The sequence below is a fragment of the Diuraphis noxia genome, unplaced genomic scaffold (genome assembly GCF_037042655.1).
Source record: "Diuraphis noxia isolate RWA-SAM2 unplaced genomic scaffold, SU_Dnox_SAM2 contig0001, whole genome shotgun sequence".
Lineage (NCBI taxonomy): Eukaryota > Metazoa > Arthropoda > Insecta > Hemiptera > Aphididae > Diuraphis > Diuraphis noxia.
This window is the reverse complement of record NW_028301711.1, coordinates 7,912,600-7,930,303: the sequence shown is the minus strand read 5'-3', so window position 1 is coordinate 7,930,303 and position 17,704 is coordinate 7,912,600. Positions and strand designations below refer to the sequence as shown.

Below are 17,704 nucleotides of genomic sequence, written 5' to 3'. Positions count from 1 at the left end.
AGGTATTTTATAATTTTACCTGTTAAATCAGAGAACGTTTGGGTACATGATATACATACTATACAAGACACGTTTGGGTACACTTTATAAACACGTGATCTACAATAGTGGTATACTAATATACTTTATCTCCAAACCAATTAATATCAATTACTTACATTATTTCGATTATTTTCGTAATATATGCGACTACGAATTTATACGTAATACATGTACTTGCAGTTATCGACTATACTGATTATATACTAGAGACTTACGTTGAGGAAAATAGTTGTTTTCCGCCATATCTGATCCTAGGAAAACAAATTGGCCCGGAGCATTTCATCGATACTTTAATAGTTAGTTTTATACAAGCCATCCATAATTGGATGGTGCCATAATATAATCAATACATTGATGGAAATTCAAGAAGTCTTCTGGGTAACAATTCAAAATTTGGTTTTGTCTAAGGAATACAAGTCTGATTCTGATAATGGTAGATATCTTAAGTATTTTTTCGGTTCACCATTTTTAAACGAAAATGAGGTAGTCGAATGTTTCGTGGAAGATTTAATGGCAATGAAACCATGTAATGACGAAAAATTGATAGGTTTACAGATTATATTTTAAATAATTACGTTTACGACGACGTTGCACAGTTTCTCCCAAAAATTTGGAGTGATTTTTTAGCAAGCACTAATCGGACTACTAACAGCTGTGAAAGTTTTCATTCAAAAGTAAATGTATTTTTTCGTTCAGGACATCCAAATATTTTTATTCTTGTTGACACTATTCTGGGTATGCAGACAGATACTTACATAAAATTACGAAGCTGGCAACGACACCATATAAAATTACATGGGAAAAGGCACAATTTTTACGAGAACAGGTAAAAATATACACTAGTAAACAAATTTACAGATTTGAGTTTTTAAAGTTTGTATTTTTAAAATTTTTACCGTCACCTATTTAAATGATATTAAATTTATATTGCCTACACATAATTACAGTCAAGACGAAAACGACCGTTATAATTGTTTGTTGAACATAAATTGGGATTTGGACATGGAAATAAGTTTATTGAATTGTATAACGACGAATATCATATTATGTTAAAAGAAAACGTAGAATCGCGCGACAGTAATGTAGATTTTGACATGAAAATTATTTTAAAGCATGAACAACCCATTTCTTTTCGCCCTAGACGCCTATCATACGGTGAACAAAATAAGTTGCACGTTATTTTAGACAAGCTGTTGTCTGAAGCATGATAAAATTATTTTATCATGGTCTGAAGGAGTGTTAAGACCAAGTAAAGGTCTATTCACACACATCAGTGACGTGACAGTACCGGAATTCCCCCGTGAGTTTAATAATATTCTTAAAAGAAAGATAAGCATGTTGTTCTCACTCGTCCGGGCGTCCGGCACGACCGTAACGATGCAGTGTTGTCGCCGTAATCGCACCGTGCGCATTCGATAACTTATGTCCGATATTTTTCATATTTCACGGTCATCGTTTTCTATCGCAGCATAAAAATGAATGACGAAAAACTCATTGAGTTAGTGCGAAGATATTCTGTACTATATAATTTATCACATCCAAATTATATGGATACGGAGTTCAAGAATACCATGTGGGCAAAAATATCAGAGGAAATGGAAACAACTGGTAAGAAATAAAATAATTAGTTATTATTATTTTACTTAATTATTAATTTTAATATTACAATATTAGGTAAATTACATTATGAATAACAATTTAATGATGAATTGAGGTTATAACGCATAATATATGTTGTATATTATATTATATTTGTTACGACGACGATATAATATCATATTACATTATTGTAATTATAAAATAAGTAGTCACTTTTTACATATTTTTATGATTGTTTATTATTTTATACTATGTAGTATTGTAGTATGTAACCATATAGGCACTATAAAAATTATCTTATATACTAGTATTTCATATCCAAGTAAGAGAACCAGCTTCAGAATTGAAGTATTCAGTGAATATTTCCCTTGTACGAAATGCATCTTTAGTAATTTTACGTAGTTTTACGTACATGAATCGTATTTGTTTATAAAATTATGTAGTAAGCAAGTAGCCGAAATTCTGTAATCCACGTGTTTTGGGCACGCTTGAATCCGCCTATTGTTAAGTCTAAACTTTTGTCTCAAAATACCGAATATGTTTTATGATGTCCTCCTGGCACAGCTCAAATGGTAATTGAAGTTACGCTTCCGATCATCCAAATTATCTCCTGGATAAGGTCTCATTAAGTAATTCTTTAGAGGAAATGCCTCGTCAGCTACAATAACATAGGGCACTTTCGCACTTCAATATCTGTGTTAGGTATGGTAGAATTTTCTGGAACATTCAATGAACCATGTTGAAGTGCTTTTCCTAAACTTGAATTAGCCAAAACTCCCCCATCAATACTCTTTCCGTACGCTCCTACATGGACAGCAATAAAGTTACAGTGAGCGTCTACAAGAGCCAACAAAACAATAGAGAACGTCTTTTTGTAATTAATGAAAATAGATCCAGTATTCGGAGGGGCCTGGATAGTAACCTGTTTCCCATCCATAGCTCATATACAGTTAGGAAAATTCCACATACGAAAAAATTCATTAGCGATGTTCTCCCACATTTCTTCTGTCGGGGTAGGCATCAATTCGTTCATAAGATTTGCAGAAATAATCTTACAGGTTTCTCGTACGATCTGGTAAACAGTACTATGCCTCATGCGATAGCTAAACGAAATCCTCTTTAGCGAATCACCAGTGACAAAATACCTGAAAGTAATTAATTTAATATAAAACGGGACTCTTTTTCAAAAATGTAAATAGTCTTAAAACAATCCAAGTTACACCTATTTCTCCTCGGTATTAATATTTTTTGAGCTCTTTGTAGAAAATCATCTTACTTAATATTAAGAAAAAACAATAGTAGAGAAAATAAACTGTTGTTAATTAATATGTAAAATAATTTGATTTAGATGTGCCGATATAAAATATATGTTTATAATTATATTTAAGTTACATTTGTTACAGTTTAGTAAAAAATACAAGTTAAGTTTTTTATAAAACGCTGGGATTATTTCTATTCATTGTCAACTTGACTAATGTTTAATAAAAATGAAATAAATAAAATAAATTAAGTATATAATATATTATATTCCATATTTTAATCAAATAAAAACAATAAATAGAAAAAATTGATACATGATTTGTAAACATAATTATTTAACGTAGCAATTTAATATAATATCATCTTTTTGATCATGCCCATTTTTCGTTATTGTAAGTATTTTGTAACATACTCGTATATATTTTGGTCTATGTCACAGGACCTTCTTTTAAAACAAGGTGAGGTAATATTAGAGATAACTTTCGAAAATCTCCGAAGAAATCTAAAACTATAATAGTGGACAAAAAGCAAAAAATATAAAGCAGTAAAAATATTTACTGCAGTTAGGCTTTCTAAGTTCTTTCAGGAGAGGGATACAATGACTAATATAGATTACGATGCAACAACCGGGGATAATGCAGGTAATGATGACGTTGATCATGAATCAGGACAATTTGAAAATGAAGAAAACTCCCTAGGCTGCAGTACAAAAGAATTTGTTAATCCTGAGGTTGTAGAATCCCAAAGTCGTACTTCGTCCAATTTAAAAACGCATTCACAAAATGCATTAAATTATATCCCTAGCTGTCATAGTACAAAAACGGAAGAAGTAATAAAACATCTTCGTAATTATTTTCAAACATATTCGAAACCGCGGAGAATAATTAGTGATCGCGGTACGTCTTTTATGTCCACAACATCTAAACAATTTTTGAAGGACGAATCTGTAAGTTGCTGCTGGAACACCTAGGGCCAACCGCCAGGTGGAAATTGTCAATAAATCTGTTGTACCCATGTTAGCAAAATTATTTGAGTCTACGAATAAATGGGTAGTAGTACTGTAATATAATCTTACTTACTTGTCTTAATTAGGCACATCAATATTTTATCATACTTCTCCATTTTAATGATGAGTAGTTATTATTAGTATATTGAAAGTCTTAATTCATACTTAATATTATTATATAGATTCTAGGTTAATAACTTTTTAATAATGTCATTACATCCTAGTAAACATAGACAAGTATACTAATAGATAGGCATTAGGCAACCGCAATGTTATTAATCAGGACATTGAACACAGCGCTCCCGGGAGCTGGTGAATGAAACTTCGACCCCTCCTCACTACCAACCCATAGCTCGGTGGGCCGCCGCTTGTGTATAGATTGCCAACAATATTATCACCGGGCGCCTCAATCACTGTTATTTTATTATTTTTTTAAGTACTCAATTGAAATTAATAAAACATCAAAAATAAATTAAATTTCATTTTATTACAATATACTTTCTTAACATTCATATACAATCCAAATAATAAAAATATATTTAACATAGATTTTAAATATACAATACAAATAAATGTAACTTTTGAAAAACTAGTTAATACAATTAGATAATGGGAATATTATCACATATTTTAAAATTAAAATTAACAAAATAATAAATATAATACTTATACTAAATAATATAATATACATGAACATAAAATTGTATTTATAATTTATTTTGAAAATTTAATTTTCTTTTAGAGAACAGTTTGTACCTTGCAAATGCATTTATTTTAATTTGATCAGATTCATTTTTATTTAAATATAATTTTCCTGATATGATTCTATTTATTTGAGTGCACCAATTATGTACGTACCATTAATTTTACTAAAAAATCAATGAACTTTTGTGGAAACAATGATTTATGTTCAGGACATGTTATGTATTTTAAATCTATTGTTTTCTCAATAATATTAATTAAACCTAATTTTAAATATTTATGATGGCATATTGAAGGTAAATTACGTGAAATAATATTAATAGTATTTTGGACCAACAAACAAAAACTAGTATTAGGATATTTTAGTAAATGCTTACCAATAGGCTGATAATCTCTAGCTTGAATTAATTGATGGCTCTTATTGATATTAGTACAAATTTGCTTTAGGCATAAATTACGGTTTTTAAAGAATATGGTATTTAGTTTTTTTATAATGTATCCTGCAATATAATTTTTAGTCTGGGATTCTAACAATGTTAGGTCGGAATTAGAGTTTGAATTTAGTTCATTGGGTAAACCATCAGCAACGCGTTGAGTATCAAATCCTGGTTCATCTGTTTCCAGCTGGTCATTGAATGTGGCAAACAACGTTTGATATGAAATCAAACAGGCTTCCGAGAAATCATCCTCACAGTTGCTGCCAGGGGAATGTGTCTTCATCATGTTATTCAACAGCAAGGTTTTATAAGCTGATGAAAACATTTCACATGTGGGATTATTATTGCGATACCCTAAAGCTCGCAACGCACCAAAAAAGTTCTCCAACGAATCTTGATTGAAATGTCTCAGTAGCAAAACCTTTATACCCTTTTCATTCAACGATTGAAATATATTTTGGAAACCTAAAAAAAAATAGTTAGTTATTAATGCTGCTTTGAAATAATATTTTAACTGTTTACTTTTGATTGTTTTAATCCAATTCTTCAAAGTTGGTGGCTGTGGAGTGGAAGGATTCCCAGTAGAAGGATTTAAAAACCGCATAGTACTTAAAATTTTTAAAGAATCTTCCCACAGTTGGTGATGAGGAGAATTCCTTTTTACTCCTGTTCGATAAATTTTGCCATCAACCACTTTATCAAAGTTACCATTTACGGAATCAAACAATTTGTCAAACAAAAGACAAAATTTAGCTGTGTCACTAGCTGTTTCTCCGATAAGATTTTTTGCTAAAAAATAATTTTATAAAATAAATATTTTGTAATAGGTAAATAAATACGTTTTCATTTTACTTACATGCCAGAAATGCCATAATGGATGAAACTCTTTGACTCAATACTTGAGCAGCATTTCTTACACGCATTTTTCTGATTTCATTAGGTACAACATGTTCTTTTGTTAATCTAGGAAGCATTTTCACATCTGGTATACCACTGTCCAATTCATAAAGGTTTATGATATCGCGCCAACTAGCTATTTTTTCACCATCCATATCAAATGAAACATTTTTGGTCAGTAAATTATTCCGAATTCCTTTTAGCAGATGAGGTGGATCAAACAAATGATAAATTTTAATTCGTTCATTTCTGTTGTTAAAATTGTATTCCACTTCATAGAAATCGCCTTTGAATTCTTTATTATTCTTCCAATAATATGCCTTTGTATCATTGATTAAGATGTCTATAGCCGCTGAGTTAGTTGCACCTTGATCACAAACTGTTGATATAACTTTTAGGCCGGTTGATTGTACAGCTTTGATACCTTCACGTATTTGATGTGCCAAATCATGTCTGTTTGTTGTACTTTTGCAAAATGAGTAACATATAGGCTGTTTAAAATTTTTAACAATTCCTCGAACCATAAAAACAAGGCTGTGATCAGCAAATTGTTGAGTACGACCTGAGCTATTTTCTTCAAAACCATATATTTTCCCCTCGCTACTGGTGTACTGCAAACTGGCATTAAGACTTATTTCGTCAAATAGTATACTGCAAAATCTATGTTTAGGTTTCAAATTTTTGACATTTTCTTTAAGCACTTTAATTAATGTAGGGTCTACACTAGTGTTGATAGGTATTGATGCCAACATATTACTTAAAATCTTTCTACATGGAAGTACAAACATTTTTGCCAACAGTCTATATGATTTAGGGCTTTGTTTATACAATGATAAAGACATTAATTTTTCATTGAGGGTGAAACGTCATCCTTTAGGTTTCATTTTTGTTTCACGAAGTTGTAATTGCGTAAAAATTTTTGCTGCTGTAGTCATTTGTGGGGATGTTTGAAAATTAAGATGATTTCTAGCAGCTTTAAGTCTTTGCTTGAAAGTATTACATTTTTTATGTTCGCGTCGTAATTGTTTCTGTAGAAGCAAAGCATTAGCATACAGAGATTTACACTTCGGTGTTAGCTTATTTGCACGATTTAGTCCCATTTTATGTAATATACCTAACATATAAATAAAAATAAAATAATCAGATATGAACAAAATGGTAAGCAGTGAAGTTATAAAAATACGATCAGCGCTTTAGGGTTCAAATTAAGCAATAATATAATATTAACCAGAGCTTCGTGCTTTTCTGTTACTGCGTGCAATATTGGCATCAATGGAAGGTCTACTTTCAAGCGTATCAACTACATATAATTACAATCGAAAATTCAATCATAATTTATAAGCAAATAATTCATAGATAAAAGCTTTATGAAAAAAACGAGCACTTACAAATTAACTTATAAGAATGAGATTTACTGATGACATGATATGGACTTGATATATTATGATCTATCAAAAAACAACAACATTTAAGTACAAACTGTACAAACTATTCTACATTATAGCCTATTATTATAACACTTACCCAAATTTTGTGTTTCTGAATCACTCAAACACTCTGATTCTAACGATGGAGATGAAACTATCTTTGCAGAATCTTTTACTGATGATAGAGATCCTATTTTAAAAATGTTATGTCAATGGACAGTTTCTTACAACATAACTAATGTAGAACTTTCTGTTTTGTTAAAAACTTTGAAAAACCATAAATGTTTTAATTTTTCCCCTGATGATGCAGATAAGATAAGAATCATTCTTAAAACCAACAAACATATTGACACTAAGCAAGTCCAAGTTATTACATCAGGTATATATTATCATTTTGGTACAAAAATTGGTTTAAAAAGTTTAGGTGATGGGTTTCAATTTCATGATGAAAAATTAAAAATTGTTATTGGTATAGATGGCTTACCATTGACAAAAAGTTCTCAAAGTAGTTTTTGGCCTATTTTAGGATATGTACGTAACTTTCCTGGAAAATCTAAAATATTTTTAATTGGCTTATATTGGGGTAAAGAAAAAGCAAAAGATAGTAATTTATTTTTAAAAGACATGGTTGATGAATTTAAGGATCTACTCGTATATAATATAGGTTTTAAAACCCCCCATGGTATTAAAAAAGTAGTGGTTGAACTTTTTTGCTGCGATGCCCCAGCAAAAAGTTACATTTTAAAAACTAAAGGGCACAATGGTTTCTATTCGTGTAATAGGTGTAATGTTGAAGGAATCTATTCAGATAATAGGGTATGTTTTTCAGATAGAGAATTCATTAAAAAAAACTCATTTAGATTTCATCAATCGTACACATGAAGAATATCATATGACTGTAAGTGTATCTATTTTGACAGAGCTCCCAGAAATTGATATGGTATATAGTTTAAGTTTAGATTATATGCACCTAACTTGCTTAGGGGTAGTTAAGAAATTAATTATGCTGTGGTTAGGAAATATAAAAGGATCACCTATTTCTGTTCGTTTACAATACCGAAAAGCACAAGAAATATCTAGTAATATGTTGTTTCTAAAATCTTCCATGACTTCTGATTTTTCGAGATTTCCCAGAGGGTTAAACGAAGTTCCTAGATGGAAAGCCAATGAGTTTAGACTATTTCTTCTTTATACTGGTCCTATAGTCTTAAAAGGTATTCTGAACAATAAATGCTATTTACATTTCATGTGTTTACATATTTGCTTTAGGATTCTTTTAGTTAAAAATAGCAGTGATGAACTTGTTGGATTTGTAGAAAAATTATTGTCGTATTTTGTTCAAAAATTTGGTATAATTTATGGACAGAAGTTTATGTCTCACAACGTACATGGGCTTCTTCATATTGTTGATGACTACAAAAAATTTGGTCCTTTAGATGAATCGTCTTGTTTTCCTTTTAAAAACTATATGAAGTCCCTAAAAAAAATGGTCCGTAAACATCAAAAACCTCTGGAACAAGTCACTAAGCGTTGAAGTAATTTATTGAGTTTAGTAATAAGCCTACTATATCTAATTTATCACCTTATTCTATTGAGTATAAGAAACCTCATAATAATGGGCCGATATTGGGTAATATTACATCACAGTTCCAAATTGTCTCTGTTAATGATGTTAAAATTAAAATTAACACAATTACAGATTGTTTTATTGGCTTTTCAAAAGAAGGGAAATTACATATTTTAAAAGTCTTAAATATTTGCTGTGATCATGAAACAGGTATACATTTTTTTGTCGCTCAGTTATTCAATAATATTGATCCTTTATATGACAAACCAATAAATAGTTTAAAACTTTGAGTAGCATGTGTTTCGAATTTGTCAGAAAATATTGTACCCATTACTATAGATCACTTGTTTCAAAAATATGTAGTATTCAATTTTCACAATAATAAACAAATTGCATTACCAATACTACATTCATTCTATAATTAATATGTTTATATATATAAAAAAAAAATTATTTAAATGTTATTTGTACAGTAAATTATTTAATATAACTTTAAAAATATATAATGATAGTAATATGATACTCATAATTAGTCATTTGGTATTAAACATACGTTTAAAAAAAAAAAAAAAAAAAACAGTTTTATTTATGTATTTATTTTAATAATACTTTGTTCTGTTCCAGTATACATTTATTATTTATATTAAAAATTGTTATATATATTTTAGGACTCCTAATTTTTGTAGTTTTGTCGTTGTGCTATCTGTTTTATTATTATATTTCACATGCCATACTCAATTGTTCATTTTTTGGATGACAACACGATTGAAACGGTCCCAGGACATTGGGTGGACAAAAAACACGGTACTTGTGCTTGGCCTAAAAAGTATAAAACAGCTTCAAGGCTTATTGAAAAAAAATGTATGCCTAATGAAATTGAATATATTTATTTAAAAAGCAGAGAATTATACAAAGGCATTGGTAAATATATATTATAATTTATAATATTCCTATTAATTAATAATTTCTCATGTTAGGTTGATATTAAATAGGTATAGGTATTTATTATTTTTTGTATTTGTATAAATTAGTGTGGATAATAATTGTATAAAATTTGTTATTTAAGGATTAAACTTTGTTATTGTAGATTCATTAGTTGAAGCTAAAAATAAAACTAAAAAAGCCATGATCATGTCTGATTTATCATCTGCAGAAGAAACAGTTTGTGTTGGTAGAAACCACCAAAAAGAAATTATGCTTACTCCTACGTCATCTACGAATTATTGCCCATTGTTTTTAGGTAAAAAATTCACAATAAATTGTACCTTACTTTTAAATACGATTGATTTAAATTAATTTTAATCCATGTAAATTAAACAATTATAATGTATACTATTTAATGATAAACTGGTTTATACTTTTAATATAATCATTTGATTTTAATTTAGATTCTGATAATGATGATTTTTTTACATATAACAAATCTAAGTTAAGTACAACTGCTATGATTAACTCTGAACATTTAAGTGATCGTTCTTCGTCGCCAACAGTCTTAAATGTACTTGTAGCTGTTATTAATGGTGACACGATATTATAATATTTTACTATTGTTTTGTCATCTTTGAAAAATATCAATTATTTATAAATGTATTTGTTATAATTAATTATTGGTATTATTTTTAACTATTGTATTATAAATAGGTATAGAATCTGAAAATATGTTGATGTATAATAAGGAACCTAAATGTTCACCACCTGTAATCAGCACGCTTCCATCAGATAAAACCATAAAATTGAACAATAGAAAAAAGCAAAATTGCTGGTCGCCATTAAAGTTGGATAATCTACCCAACAATTCTGAAGGTATAATATTATTTTGGTGAATAATTAAAATTTAACGTCAATAATAATTTGATACTGAATGTATTACTGCACTAGGTGTAAATATTAGCATGTTCATATTCATTAATATAATTTACCACCCATCTAATAAATAATGGTATAATTTTTTTTTAAATTATAGATATTAATAGAGAGCCTCACTTAATGAAGCAGCCGTGGTCATCCAAACAAAATTCTTCTAATGAAACTTTGAAACCATTTAGTGAAAAACAATTCAGTTGCATCAAACCTTTATCCTCAAAAAGAAAAATTGAATGTAATATGCTTTTGTTATTACTTGCATTTTTATTTATACTATAGTAAATAGTAATTTTATTAAACTGTTGTACCTATAATATGTTTAATTTAGATAATAGTGAGCCGCTATTTAAAAAAAGTCACCATCCAAAGATACACCAACAAATTTTAATTCATTTGGTAGTAAACAACAATGTGCAGGTTCATCATTTTCAAAAATAAATGCCAAAAGTAATGTGTTTATTATATATTTATAGATTTAATTTTTTTAAATATGATTTATTTAAATATTTTTCAGACAACAAACAAGCTGTAGTGCGAGAATTGTTTTATAGGTCTAATAAGCCAGATGAGTTATCAGTCTCAAATTCTCATTCTTCAAAAAAAGGAAAAACTTATGTTGTGGAACACCCTGGTTCAACCTGCAGCGTAGTAGAAGATACTCCTCAACACTATTCAAATAGTATGATTAATCACAATATATAATTTTATCAATACTTGAATAAAAATTTTAAAACACTGCAACAACTATTTCTAAAAATTAAATCTACAAACAGTGGCGTGCTCAGTGGGGTTATATCCCCCCCCCCATGGTATTTTTTTACCAACACACAGAAAACAATTTATTGGCTATTAGAAAAAAGTTATAGTAAAATGTATATTATTATAATATTTATAACATCCCCCTCCCCATTGAATATTTTTTGGCATGTCACTGTCCACAAAATAGGTATACAAACTGTTTAATATTTTAGTTTTTTTATTTTAATTTTATTATGACTTGACCACATTAAAAACTCATGAATTTAATATTTAATATTTAAATAACCTGTTAAAAAACAAAATTCAAAAATATTGTATTGCGTTTGTTAAATTTTCCTAATATACACTGTATTTATGCATTTCTTAATATCTCGTATGTACATTAACATTGTTAAATTTATTCTCGTATAAACTGCTATTTTTTATTTTATTTAAAACATTTATTTGATTAAAAGCTGTATTTAGATAATTATATATAATTTAATATTTTTAGATTTTCAAAAGCAGGTGTTACGTATGCTTACATACTTAACAAGTGAGGTAAGGTATTTGGAATCTGGACAAGCAGAAATACTCAAAAAAATTGAAAATGCAGCTGATAACAACTACAGCAATTCTGAAACGTTAACCGAAAGTCTGTTCAATGACTTAACAGATTGCCCATTACCTATTGACAATATAATAGATCTCAATACACTTGATGATAAGATCTCTGGGGACAAATGTTTCCGTAATAAACTGGTAATTAAATATTTAATAATAAAGTTAAAAATAATTTAATATTAATTGTTAAATTTTTGATAAGGTAAATGAACTATCTTGTACGGGAAGAAAAAATTTAAAATTAATGGTAAAAAGAATTATGAACAAATTATTTACTGACAAACTTATGTCTTAATATTCATTTACCGGAAAAAAAGGAAAAAACAAATTCAACAATTTGTTTGTATGCGCTGTTATTTTTGGTAAGTTGTGTATATACATATTTATTGAATGTTTTATATATATGTTGATTATATTCTCCTATAATTTGATCTGTAATTTGACATCTATTTGTTAATTATTAACAAATAATAATATTCTCAAAATTATAATTAATATTGAAAATGTATAACATTATATTATGAAAACTAATTATTTTTAAAAATCACCTGTATAATTTTGTCTTGGATTATAAATTTAATAAAATTAGATGATATGAGATTTAAAATTTGATAGTGTATAATAATTATTTAATATAATTATTTTTCAGATTCTATTAAAAAAAGTAGCAAATTATGCAAGAATGCATCAGTAGATGAAATAGAAGAGAGAATTAAATATAACTTGGCACAAGCACCTTTCAACAAGAAAAATAAATTATAGTAAGTTATAGAATATACTTGAAATATTCAAATGTTATAAATTAATGACCAACAAAAACAAATTAAAAGCAGAATTTGTTGATCACATAAGAGCTTAAAAAAATTGTAGTTTTATCAACCAACTTAAAATGATTTGACTTTTCTGAAAAGTTGCATTATATCTAAGAAACTCTAATTTTTGATATTAGAATGTGATAAACTTAATATTATGATATTTTATTTTCAGATCATTGACCAATCATATTGGATATATTGTTATAACAATGCAGTTTAATATTCAATAATGAAGGATTTTATTAATTGTATAATCTGGCTCAGACTAATAGTATTTGTATTGTTTTCATTTTAATTAGTGTTTTTTTTTTTTTTTTTTTTTTTTAATAAATCAATTAATAAAGAGTATGTATTACATTAAAAAAATTATATATTCTAACTTATTTCTACCCATATATTACATATGTATATAAAACATAAGTATATAATACGGCCCAATAAAAAAAACTGTATAATTTATGTGTGATGTGTATAAAATTCAGCTCTAAATTTTGATTGAAAAATTATAATATATATGAAATAATAATAATTTCCATATAATAATAATAATATCACACTTTTCTTTTTATTATTGGATATTTATTGAATTTACATCTTAAATTATCAAACTTGTATCCAAATAAAATAAACTTTGTTTCCTACTGCATATTAATTATTTTTTATCCTTTTAAAAAGCTAAACACTAATAGCAGTATTTATAAATTTAAAATAAATATAAATACATTTATTAAATGTTAGTATTCAAATATTTAATAAGTTCTTAACAAATTTTTAATTAATATTCAACAAATATTTTGAAATTTTAATAAAATATTTATTAAGTTAAATTGCTAAAATAATAATTAAATTGCTGCCTTTTTGGTAATTTAATATTACAAATTTACAATTTGCTGCCTCAATTTCTTTAAAATGTTATGCCGCCCTAAAGCAACGCATGACTTGCTTGTACCCTAGCTACGAGCCTGTGTACATCCATGTGACTTCAACCGTAAACCGTAATATATATTTTTACCAGATGTGCCACATTTATTTAAAAATATAAAACAAGTATTATTTAACAATAAGTTCATTACATTACTTGAAGAAATAGTAAAAAAACATAACTTAACATATACCTAATATTGCAGATAGCAAATTTATTGAACAACTAGCAAACCATCAAAATAATCTTGAACTGAAATTAGTTCGGAATCTTGATGCAGAATATTTACAAAAGACTAATCATTTTGACAAAATGAAAGTTTCAAAAGCTGCTAACATTTTGAGTACTGATGTAAGTGCAAGCTTACAATTTTTGGTTGACTATGAAAATGATCACTCTTCTTTCAAAACCACAGCATGGTTTAAACAACAATTTGCTAAGTGGTTTACATTAATGAATTCTAGAAATCCTGCTGTTGCTTTAAGTAAGTTCAATCTAGAGAAGTATAATGAAACCATACAATTTTTGTATCATTTTATGGATATGTTCAAAAATATAAAAATCGGGTCAAAGGGAACATGGAAACCATGCCAAGCTGGCGTTTTATCAGCAACAAAAAGTATTATTGATTTACAAAATATTTTTCTCAATGAAAAGTCTTATAAGTTTCTCCTTACTGGAAGATTTTCTCAATATTGTCTTCAAAATTTATTTTAATGTATTAGAAGTGTTCAACCTATTCCAAATCCTTTACAATATAATAGTAATTTAAAACTTATTTGTGTAGCTGAATTTCTGAAAAATGTATCCAACAGTAGGTATGATCAAGATGACAGAGAGTTTCTTGGTGATATATTAGATTTTTCGAAAGTTAAGCCTATATTATCGGAACCATCAGATGAAGAACCTGAACTATGTGATGGCTTTAATGATTCTTATATTATTGTTCTACAAAATACTGAACAAAACTATTTGTATAATATAGCAGGTAATAACCTTTGTGACACATTATTTAATTTTTTTAAAGAACAATTTAACTCAAAGTATAACAAATCTTAATTTAAGATTTTCCACTCATTCACCTTTCTTAATATTTTTCACTATTTTTATAACCTATGGGCTATGGCTCACTTTTTATTGCTATTTAAGCAAATTACTCATATTTAATCAATGCAATGATTAAAATAATTGGTAAAAATATAAAACTTTGTTAGAATTTTTTCAATAGAAATTATTCTAAAATACTAGGTACCTAGTTAAAAATAATTATTTATTGCACTAACATAAATTGTTTATTTTTATACCTTATCCTTAAATAATAAATCGTTTGACATAAAATATTTTCATTTTGTTGGTTATTTTAAACATTTCTATAGTTATAGTTGATTAATAAATTTAAGACATTACTAGTTAATAAATAAAATGTTTAAAATAATTACCTATCAAGATGAGCTTATTTTATTGACAAAAGTTTTATTATTTAAGAATTTTTAGTATCGTAATTACTGCAATAATATTATGATGTTATATTGTTTTGGATAAGTTGTTCTTAATATAATTAAATATAATAATAATATATTCATTATAATACAATTTATAAGACTTGCAAAGAATATTCAATTTATAAAATTATTAATGTCTAACTCTAGGTACCTACCTACTATATTTAATTTAATTAGGTAGGTATATAAAAATATGTATTTTAAATATTCTTGAATTGTTTAACTATAGGTTGTATAATATGAAGAATAGGAAATAATGACAAAGTTTGTGATGGTTGTATTAAATCTGTATGTTCTTCCAAACCTTTAAAAACTGATTACTCTACTTTTTTTAAATTAAAGATTACAAAACTGGTTTCTTAAAACATTACTGAAGAATGTTTTCAATTTTTTCTCAGTATGGAAATAATGTTTAGAAAATATAGAAGCTTAATTTTAAACAACAAAAGGGAAATTTTCATGAAGAAATTATCACTTGAATTAAGTGCTTTTTCATTTTCAAACTGTCATCCAATTAAGACAAAGATGATAAACCGATTTATTGAATTCAGGTGTAAAAATTTAGGAACACTTCATACAAAAAATTTGAAAAAAAAGTGCAGCTTGTCTAAAAGCTAGCAAGAGTATTGCAATGAGAGAAGCTGTTAAGAATAAAACAAAACTTTAAAGGCAATAGTTACATTTAATTATTATTTATACAATTTATTATTATTATTCTATTTTACTAAAAATATTTTTATATTTTACTAGGTAGATAACCTAAATTATATTATTATGTGGAAAATTTAAACATTTTTTGTTTTTGCTGTATTAATTGTTTTTATTAAAATTTATAAATTTATAATTATCAACACATAGTAGGTACACTCGAAAACTATTTTTATAAAATAAAGTTCAAGACTGAATTTGTTTTAATTATATTATCCTATATAGCAAGTTGCAACAAGCATTTTATAGTGTACTTAAATGTGTATTTTTTTCTTTATATTATAATATATATTAAATAGCTTGTATCTTCACTGTCTAGCAATTTTGACATCACGAGACTAATAAATATGCATATCGCATATTCAATTTTAAATGTATACCTATACATTTTTTTAATTTATCAATTATATTTATATGTTAGAGTTAAAATTCAACACTTGATGGTAATTTTATTTAAAATGTGAATCATAAGTGTTATAGAATAATACTGAATATGAATAAATTTGATATATACAGATTTCTAACTTAGTCGATCATCATCTATCAAGCAAAAATAATAAAATAAAAAATTACAATATTTTCCAGTATAAATTATATAATTATTTAAATATTTAAAGCTAAATAATATATTTTTTTAATTGTAGTGAATGTATTTATGTAATTATGTACATAATATTGTTATTGTATATTATAAAATATAATCATTTTATAAAAAATAGAATTTCAAAAACTGTAGTGATCACGTCGCCTACAGGTATCAGTAGTCAAGGATGATGTTTGGAAGGTGACTCTTGAGTTAATTACACAACGTAGAATTCTTCTTAATAGATTAATTGTTTATTTATTGTGGTAAAACATATATTTATTGATAACATGAAAGCTAAGTTAAGTATTCTGAATGATTAGAATAAATTCGGTTTGACTCGAATATTTTCTAAGCTCAAAATATTGTTTATAGGAAATTTTCTAAGTCCAATAAATTAAATTAAACAACAGACTGGCGTGAAGGTGGTCTGGCTAGTCTGGTCAAGTCGCGTCTGAATACAGGCCGTTTCGGGGTCCCTTATATAGTGCTACCCTCTACTCCCCATAGTCTACTTTCTCTTGTCGCTGTTCTCACGGATGTGGTGTAGTTATCTAGACTGACGGGAAATGTTACTCGCCCACATACAAGTCAAAAGGTGCATCCAGTGCAGCTGCAGACCTCGATAATTTATATTATTATTATGTAAAACTATATATTATGATAATACATTATAACATTGGTTCTTGGAACTTTTGTATTGATGTATAATCCCACACCTTGTGTGCCCCTATCAATGATCTTTTACAGTCGTATGACCACATGATTTCGTGTTTCCCTAATATTAATGATTTCCACAAAATACTGTCTCTCCTACATTTACAAAGTTCGTCGCACCCTTCCCTAGATTGGTGCGGCTGGTACCTAGTTGACTGTGAATTATACAATACGGGACGCTAGTCCATAGCAAAACAAAAAAGGCGAGAAAAGTTTGGACTAAACATGGCCGTTATCTACTCAGTTGGCCACTCTTTTATGTTTTATTATCTAGGCTCTCTAGTAATTACTAATT

The 17,704-nt window shown here is 27.4% G+C and overlaps 1 long non-coding RNA gene and 3 pseudogenes across 2 annotated transcripts; 3 read left to right on the top strand and 1 right to left on the bottom strand.

The window, feature by feature from the left end:
- The first annotated feature begins 1,517 nt into the window (after positions 1-1,517).
- Positions 1,518-3,871, top strand: LOC149059400 (uncharacterized; annotated as a pseudogene).
- Positions 1,958-2,683, bottom strand: LOC149059401 (uncharacterized). The gene is made up of 2 exons (XR_016189979.1): positions 2,564-2,683; positions 1,958-2,478 (listed from the first exon to the last, which is right to left on the bottom strand). It is a non-coding gene; the product is annotated as an uncharacterized LOC149059401 (long non-coding RNA).
- Positions 3,872-7,475: 3,604 nt separating the features above from the next.
- On the top strand, positions 7,476-9,362 carry LOC149059399 (uncharacterized; annotated as a pseudogene).
- A 136-nt stretch (positions 9,363-9,498) lies between these two features.
- LOC149059398 (uncharacterized) lies at positions 9,499-13,278 on the top strand (annotated as a pseudogene). Its single transcript, XR_016191043.1, has 11 exons — positions 9,499-9,858; positions 10,025-10,177; positions 10,326-10,457; positions 10,579-10,740; positions 10,901-11,035; positions 11,129-11,247; positions 11,315-11,479; positions 12,053-12,300; positions 12,365-12,524; positions 12,812-12,923; positions 13,150-13,278. The product of XR_016191043.1 is annotated as an uncharacterized LOC149059398 (transcript).
- The last annotated feature ends 4,426 nt before the right edge of the window (positions 13,279-17,704 follow it).